The 8,934-nt window shown below is 43.4% G+C and overlaps 1 long non-coding RNA gene across 1 annotated transcript; it reads left to right on the forward strand.

The window, feature by feature from the left end:
• Positions 1–1,729: 1,729 nt before the first annotated feature.
• LOC117776062 lies at positions 1,730–8,867 on the forward strand. The gene is made up of 2 exons (XR_004616379.1): positions 1,730–1,957; positions 8,608–8,867. It is a non-coding gene; the product is annotated as an uncharacterized LOC117776062 (long non-coding RNA).
• The last annotated feature ends 67 nt before the right edge of the window (positions 8,868–8,934 follow it).

Consider the following 8,934-nt stretch of genomic DNA (forward strand, 5'->3'; position numbering starts at 1 on the left):
CAAAGTAAACAACTCTGCTTTGAGTATTAACTTTGTTTTTTGGATTGAAAAAGTATGAAATGATAGAAGCAGGAGCAGTTTGGTGCCTCTGTGTCCCTGATGTGTAGTTTCGAGGAGAAGCAGGTGAGTGAGGAAAAGCCCCTGAGAGGAAGATGTGTTTTAGGACCAAAGTGTTTCAACTCTTCATCGGGACATAAAAATCTAAAAGATGATCCATAATTAAATCTGTGGATGATTTATGGATGAAGTGCAGCACATTAAAGCTTCCAGAAAGTGGTGAAAAGATGCTCTGATGCTCGGTGTTTTCCTACTTTAAACTTTCCTCTTCAGAAAGAACTACACAGTAATTACCGACACTGCAAAAGACACGAGCAAACACGCAACCGGATTTATCCGATTCATTGAAATAGAAGGTAAAGAACGAGTGCGTTCAGCCCGTTTGTTTCTGTTCAGCCTGGTTTTAATAGAGACCAGGAGTTTCCACCAGAGGAATGTTTGAGGCCCGAGCTGTGGTTCATATCTGCTCTCCACCCAGAACGCTGCAGCTGCACACGAGACTCACGGCCGCTCATGTTTCCTGTTATTTCATTAAGAATCATTCATTTATTTTTAACCACATTTTGACTGCGAGCCATTTGTTTTTCGCACATACTTCATTGGCTCGTCTGTTTGGCTTCCGATGAACGTCTGTGGAGTAGATATTGTATTTTATGAGCAGCATCAGATGTGGGAGCGGCAGCGGCATAAAAACAGCATAAATCAACTTGATTATTTCAAGTTTCAAATAGTATTTTGTGATGTAGAAACTGGTAAAGCTTAGATTCTGGTTGTATCTATAGAAGTAAACTCTGTTTTACTTATATAACTAAAACCACCAGAGTGATATCACATTTAATTTGTGTTGGTGTTTGCAGTAAGTGATAAAGTATTAATGAGTAAGAATAAAATATTTATCTGAATGATTAAGTAAAAACTGTTAATGAATAATTAAATGAGCTATAATGACTTGTTACACAGTGTTTTCAATCAGTCAGTTTATTATAGCAAACATGTTGATTATGAATTTAATGCAGCTCCAGAGGGGTGTGTGTGTGTGTGTGTGTGTGTGTGTGTGTGTGTGTGTGTGTGTGTGTGTGTGTGTGTGTGTGTGTGTGTGTGTGTGTGTTGTGGCAGGCTGTGGGGATGTATTGATCCTGACATGCCCTCCTCTGCTTCTAATGTGATCAATACCCTGATCAATATCCACACACACACACACACACACACACACACACACACACACACACACACACACACACACACACACACAGTCAGCTCACAGCTTTAACTCCTGTGTGTATTTTCATCACCACACTCAGTTGTATTAGTATGAGAACGTATTGACAAGCTAATGAGATTCTAATGACGATTCTCTAATCTACTCAGCATCTTTACAATGCTGAGTTATAAAACATTCTTAAACTCTTACATTGCTCCATTAACACTGTGTGTGTGTGTGTGTGTGTGTGTGTGTGTGTGTGTGTTTTGTGGACTCTAACACTTCACCCTCCATCACAGTGCTGAGTGGATACTGAGGGAAGTTTTCTGTGAACCATCGCTTTAATCTTTACATGGTTTAAAATGCAGACACACACACACACACACACACAGACACACACAGACACACACACACAATCTCACACACACTCACTCACACACTCACACATACACACAGACACACACACAATCTCACACACGCTCACACATACACTCACGCACACACACACACACACACACACACACACACAATCTCACAGACACACACACACTCACACACAACGACGCTAGTGAACGCGCCCCCCGTGCTGCAGGTAGAAGCCCCGCCCCCTCCAGTCTCTAACCTCCGGAGCTGCTCCGACTCTCACCGGCCTCTCGTCGCCCGGGATGTGTGCGTGTCCCCCCGGCTCTCAGGTCACAGGTGAGCCGCTCTCCTCTCTCACCGCCATGTTGCTTTGTGTGTGTTTCCCTCCGTCCTGCGTCTCCGCTTCTCTCGGTGTCGGGGGGAGATGTGTGCGTAGCCGCCGTTAACTCCGCTTCCCCGGCGGCAGCTAACGCTCCTCTGTCGGTACCGGGGACCGGCTAACGTGCCGAAAGTGCGCAGGGAGAACCGGTAGTTTCATCGCAGGGGCAGTGAAGTGGTTGCGGTGGAAACGGCGCCGGGAGGCGGCTGCGTCCTCGTTGTTCTCCGGGAAGTTTGAAGTGATGTAATGTAGCTCCGGTGTGTTCAGTGCAGGGAGAACACGGCACCAGACTCCGTTTGGAAAACAGCCCTTTTTAACGCTGCTCATCGTGAACCGCTCGTATTCCAGGAAATAGTCTGCGCCGCGTGTTGTTTAACGAAGTCGGTTTTATTCTTCAACTCCCGGTGTTCGTCGCCACTGCTCGGTGGCTCAGGACACAACAGGAGACACCGGTATAAAATGACGTTTTATTTAAAAGTAAGTGATGTGAAGTCGATATTGTTTCCGCCGATTTAAAGATGAGCTCATGTGTGATACTTCAAGTCATTTATGTTTTTATCTGAAGCGAGGACACGCTCTTTTATAAACAAGTCAATTTAAAACAGTCAGATTTGTGAATGGAGTTTGGTTCTGTAGTACAAGGCAGAACGTGAACCTGTTTAAAGAGGCAGGATGTGTTGGGATCAGGTTTACGTGCTGGGAGATCTTCTCTGTGTAAAAGAACACGGAGAATAAACAGTTCACAGTGTCTCGTTATGATCTAACGACTTGTTGAGCTCAGGCATGAAGCAGGTCTCCTGTGGTCCAGACTAATCCCCGGTGCTGCTGGTGTTTTGAGGATGAATCACCAGACCTCAGGTCTGTGTTTCAGAGAATCAGCTTCAAACTGCAGAGAAGCAGCTTTTAAAGCAGCTGAAGCTGGAAGCTGCTCTGAACGAGCCTCCATCCCTCCTCAGAAGTTTTTGCAGGAAGTGATGCTGGGCACAGGAATCTGTTCTGCAGAAGTGTTGCATGTGTTGGGTCGGTGGGAGCTTTAAAAGAACATTATTCAGCATTATTCATGGGAGAATAATGTGCTGAAAGAACAGGAGGAGGTGGAGGAGGAGCTCCTCCCGGTCCGGATGATTTACAGTTTATTCACTGAGCTGATGGAAGCTGCTGCTGCTGCCTGTGTGGAGTGTGGGAGAGTGGAAATTAGAACAATGCATCCACATCAGGGGACGTGACCGTGTGGGTTCGGTGGGAAAATGTAATTTATGGCTGTGAAATTACTATTTTGTAGCAGGCGGAGATTCTCACTATCCATAAATCTGTCAATTGTTTTCTCCATTAATCTTTTGTTCTAATAAAATGTGAGAAAATGGCAATAAAATACACTTCACGACTTCCTGCAGCACAATGTGACACATTCAAATGTCACCGCGTTATGTTTTTGAGTTCGATATCTCATAAAATATATAAGAAATGTTGTATTTGAGAAGCTGCATTCAGTCATTTTTGCCAATTAAGTTTGTCGATTCACAAATTTCTTATCCGATTCCTATTTTGTGCAATAAATGCTCAAGTAAAGAAATTACTTGATCTCTTTTCTGGATAAAAATGCTTATAATTGAGTATTTGTGCCGTGGGATGTTTAATGAATTCACCAATTAAACCTGCAGCTGTTTTGTTATAAACCTTTTTAAGTCGTTTCTCTTCAAATTAAAACTGTTTTTAGATTTTACCGCTTTTCTCTGTTTTATGACGGTAAACTTTACTTGAAGGTTTCGTTGGTCTGACAAAACAGGAATTTATTCTGGAATCAATTGAGAAACTTCATTAGAAAGTATTTGAATTTTTCAGGCAGCTTCTCAAATATAAGAATCTTCTTCTTTTATTAATAACATATTGGACTGTTGTAGGATATTTGAAGAAGTCTCATTAAGCTGCAGGAAGCCGTGAAGGGCTTTTTATTGCTATTTTCTCACACTTTCTTAGAACGGAATTAATGGGGGGAAATAATTGAAGGATTAATTGATAGTGTTCGAGATGATTCCCCAGGTCTCAACAGCTTCGAGCCCAGAGTGTCCTTGACAGAGACGGAGCAGCTCAAGCCGTCGTCGCCCCAGTCGAGACGTGGACTCTTCTGGGAGTCTCAGAGGGACACAACAAGAAGCTAATTCCTCCTTTCACTGGGTGGAATTAAGTGATTGAAGTGCTCCACATTCCCAAATTCTCCGAGTTATTTTGGTTCGGTGGCGGCGCTGAAGGACGGCGGTATATTCATGAGCTCTGCTTTTAGTCATTAGGCCCCAAATCTTCCCCCAGACCGGCTGCCGTCGAGGGCAGCAGCGTGACGAGCCTCAGTTCCTGTGCCCAGAAAGCATCTTAAGGAAATATCTGACTTAGTAATTCTCTCAAGAGATTCATAGAAAACAAACCGAGAGGCGCAGATTATTTTTAAGTCGTGTCCACACTTGAATAAAGATGTTTTATCTTTTATATGCATGTTCGGGGCTGAAAAGAATTAGAAGGGGAAAATGACAACAGCTGTTTTCTCTCAGCAGTTCATCTTCTCTAACTTTCCTGGGATGGCCTGACGTCAGTTATCGAGTGTTTTCTCCCTCCGTCTCTGTATCACTGAGGCTTTTCATTTTTAGAAATATTGACGTGGATACGATGGAAAAACCGATGTTTGCTTTAGGATGCTGGGTGTCCTGCGGGGAAACCTAAAATCCTCCATTTAACCTCAGCAGAGCAGCCGATTTAATTGATTGGTTTCACAGAATTGGACCAAATATAAACCCGTCCCTGTGGTTTTTGGAAATCAGAAATGCTTTCATCAGACTCGTCCTGTTGGCATAAAGATCATATTAATCCAAAGAGAATCGTCCAAGTTGGAATTCTTCCTCTCGTAAAAGGAAACTATTAAAACTTTTACTCAAGTGAATCATAAATTCTGTGTTTATGTAGCTTGTCCAGGTTTGTTTTCGAGGGCCGCTGATGCTTTAATCTGATCCCATATCAGACTTAGCATTTTTATGCCTCTGCACCGGCAACACCAAGTGGCCGGAGGTGTGTTTTGGGTTGTCTGTCCTTTCCAATTTGAACACAATATCTAAAGAATGCTTCAAGGGGATTTTTTCAAACTTGGTACAAACGTTCACTTAGACTCAAAGATGAGCTGATTAGATTTTTGTGGTTGAAGGTCAAAGGTCAAGGTCTCAATGACCTCTCGTTGTGGTGAACATGATATATATCGAGCATAACACCCATAGGGACGGCTTTGCTTACTACTATCCTCCATTGTCATAGCAGAACAACGTGTGGTTTGATTGTGATCAGGATGTTATTATTCAAATATGAACTTTCCCTGTGGTTAGACAGAACGTTGTAGTAAAAAGTGAGAGCTGAATAAAAACAGTTCTCATAATCAGAGTTACATAAACATTCTTTATTCAATAGCCGAGTATCTGTTTCCTTCTCATTCGTATTTGTCAGATTCAGTTTTATCAGTTATCGTATCTGTTTTGAAATCCTGTGTCTGTGATGTCATTGTGCTTCTGCTTTCAAACATGAAGCCGTTAATTAAAGACATTTGAGAACTTGGGACATTTTTACTTAAAGAATATACTTTACATAAATGATCAGTGACGCCACAGATTCATTTTCTTTTAATTGCCTAATAGTGAGTGAGCGTGAGTCATTATCCTGGAACCCTCGATGTTCCTGCAGCACTGGTGGTTTCACTGTGTTTGGTAAATTTCACTGACAAGAAGGGAGCTTAGTGAAAAATGAGTCTGGAAATGAAGGAAGTCTGGCAGCTGTAAATTCACCTGACTGGACAGATCAATACGCTGTCAGCCCGTATGTCCGTTTGTCTGACTGACCGACCGGTTGTTTATCTTTGAGCTTCCGTGTTTCTGTCTTTCCCCCCAGTTTTCCCAGTACCCTCCAGTCTCCTGTCGGCCCAGCAGAGCGGCTGCATGGAGCGGGCTCCGAGCCAGGCTGGCGAATTAGAGGTCATTATAGCATTGTTGTGTGTGTGTGTGTGTGTGTGTGTGTGTGTGTGTGTGTGTGTGTGTGTGTGTGTGTGTGTGTGTGTGTGTGTGTGTGTGTGTGTGTGTGTGTGTGTGTGTGTGTGTGTGTGTGTGTGTGTGTGTGTGTGTGTGTGTGTGTGTGTGTGTGTGTGTGTGTGCGTGCGCGCGCCACTGTAAAGCCTCTGCGACAGACTGGCATTTTGTTATATAACCAATTTTACACGAAATCGGCCTGAGTGCTGACCAGGAGAGGAAATGACCTCGAACCAGCTGAAATAATCCTGGCTCTCTGATTCGTCTGGGCAGCGCAGTGGGGCTGTCGCTTCACAGCAAGAGGGTTCTTGGTTCGAATCCTCTCTATTTCCCTTCAACCCTCACATATAGTTAATATGTCTGTCACTTTAGAGCGGCACCTACCGAGCTACCTGTCTGAAATTTAGATGATTAGATTGTCTTTGAACAAGAAGTTGTTGACTCTGTGTCATGTTTAAAGTCGTCAGTTCAGTCGTGACTCATGTTTATGGTCTGCTCCCATGATTCAGTGTGAATATCACCTGCGTTATATCAAAGTCCATTTCTCTAATCCTACAGGCTCCATAAGCCTCTAACTGTCCCTCATTTATTCTTAATAGTCACACTTCTTTCCCTGTAATTAACATTTCACTGGTTCTGATTCAACCTCTGGACCTTAATGTGTTTCTGGAGGATATAAAAAGCCGCGGTTTTGGAGGGGGAGATTTTTTTTTTTTATCCTTTCTTTCTGCCGTGACGCGATAGCAGCTGGTCGGCTGGGAAACGGCTTCTTCTCCGTTTATCTATAAATGTCACAGGGTTTTTCATTAAGCTTCTCTACAGACGCGTCGCACAGGAACACGACAGGATCCCAAACATGGATCCACCAGCACTTTAACCAGAGTGGTGGTCGATTGATATGGGTTTTTTAAAAGGTGGATTTTAATATTTAGAAAGGGCAGTGACCGAGAACCAGATTCAAAGTGGGAGCACCCATCATCAGAGTCTCTACTTTCTAATGGAGGCTGTTTTTTTAACTGTTGGTCGATACAGTCAAACAAGGAACACAGTGATTTACACTGAGGAGGCAGAAATCAGGATGTTACATTTTCTTCTCTGAGCAGTTAACCTCCCTCCTCTATTTATGCCTGGAGCTCAACACACACACACACACACACACACACACACACACACACACACACACACACTGTACACTCATACTGTACACTCATTTAGCTTCAGGTACACTGCTGCTGCTTCAAAGTGCTGACCAGCTGCAATTAACAAGACTGATGTTGTTAATGTAAGAGCTACAGACAGAAATGCAAACACGCACACACACACACAGACACACACAGACACACACAGACACACACAGTCTAATCCTGTACAGACAGACGGGGTCTGATCAGTCTAATCCCTCCTCACCTCCCTCTGCTCTGACCTGTAGTTTACCTCGCTCCCTCGCTGGCTGCTTCACACACACACACACACTCACACTCATTCACAAATTTGTGGAGTTGTGTTGATTCATTTATGAAAATAGTTATTTACTGTTGAGTTAAAATAAGACAAAATCCCTTTTTAAATTCATGTTTTTTTCTTTCGTTGAGAATCATTTGATTTCTGAAATCAGTTTGTTTTCAGTTGTAAGGGTCAAAGGTCGAGCTCCAGAATCATTGTTGTGAGTGTTGTTTACAAACTCTTTGTTTTGCTTCAATATTACAACACAGATCCTCTTAGTTTGGCTCATGATATCAGCAGTTTTATCCTGTGTGTGTGTGGGTGTGGGTCAGTCAGTCATGTCTTGACTGTGGGAGTGGTTGAAGGAGACCGTCAGCTGATCCTTCTTGTAGTAAACAAGCTGCTCCCTGGAGTGATCAGCCCGAGAGGACACACACTCACACATACAGTCGATGAAGTATGCACTGATGCAGTTATTCCTGTAATTAAACAAACAATTATACAAAAGAATCGGTGTATGGCAAACACTGAAGACTACGGTGGCTGAGATGTTCGGCACAAATGCATTAACGGGAATCAAATGCAAAAGCTGTTGTCACTGATTTCCATTGTGGTTCTGATGTGTGGCTTTCGGATTGGTGTTGGCATTGTTCTGTAGTGGAGCCCAGTGGAAATCCAAACTATTTAATTAGCATCACAAATGAAAACAATTAAGTAGCCGTCTGGACCCAAATGAGTCGTCGGCTGTTTGTTTAGCAGCTGGCTCTTATGGAAACATCTTTACGGACAGAAATAGAGAAGCTGTAAATGCTCGTGTCTGTTACTGTTAGTGCTGTGTGGGAGAAAAGAGACGAGCTCGCTGTGAAGCGCAGGAGGAGCAGATTTCCTCGACTCATTACAGCGTCTGCAGAAGCCTGAAATTATCTCAGTCTGAGGTTTGAGAGGGGATTTGAATCCAGTTATTACAGGAGCTGTTTTTACTGAGTAATGTCAGGTTTCCACAACAGAAGAATCGGCCCCGTTTCTCTGCTTTTTTCTCAACTGTGTGAATCCGAATGTTATTTTCCTGAAAACTCGACATCGATGACAAACTCTTTGTCCTTTTTCTGCAGATCTTCTGAGCAAATCTGTCTCTGACCTCCAACCTCAGACCTGTGACCCGCTCTGCCTGTGTTGGGACCTGAGCCGTTGGTCTCTGGCTGCAGTGAGGTGGTGATGAAGAGGAGGATGAGGCGTCCTCCCGGCTCAGCTGCACGTGTCTGTTTTTGAAAGGAGGGCAAAGGTCGTCTCACCTGCAGACGGAGCGGGATGAGCCCTTGAAAGTCCTGGATTATCACACGGAGGACCTGTGGAATTCTTAGAAATACTCACTGAAAAGTAAAATCCCAAGAAGCCTTTTTTTTTTTTTTTTTTTTGGAACATCAAGTTACATGGATCCT

This window comes from Hippoglossus hippoglossus, chromosome 15, assembly GCF_009819705.1.
Source record: "Hippoglossus hippoglossus isolate fHipHip1 chromosome 15, fHipHip1.pri, whole genome shotgun sequence".
NCBI classification, from domain to species: domain Eukaryota; kingdom Metazoa; phylum Chordata; class Actinopteri; order Pleuronectiformes; family Pleuronectidae; genus Hippoglossus; species Hippoglossus hippoglossus.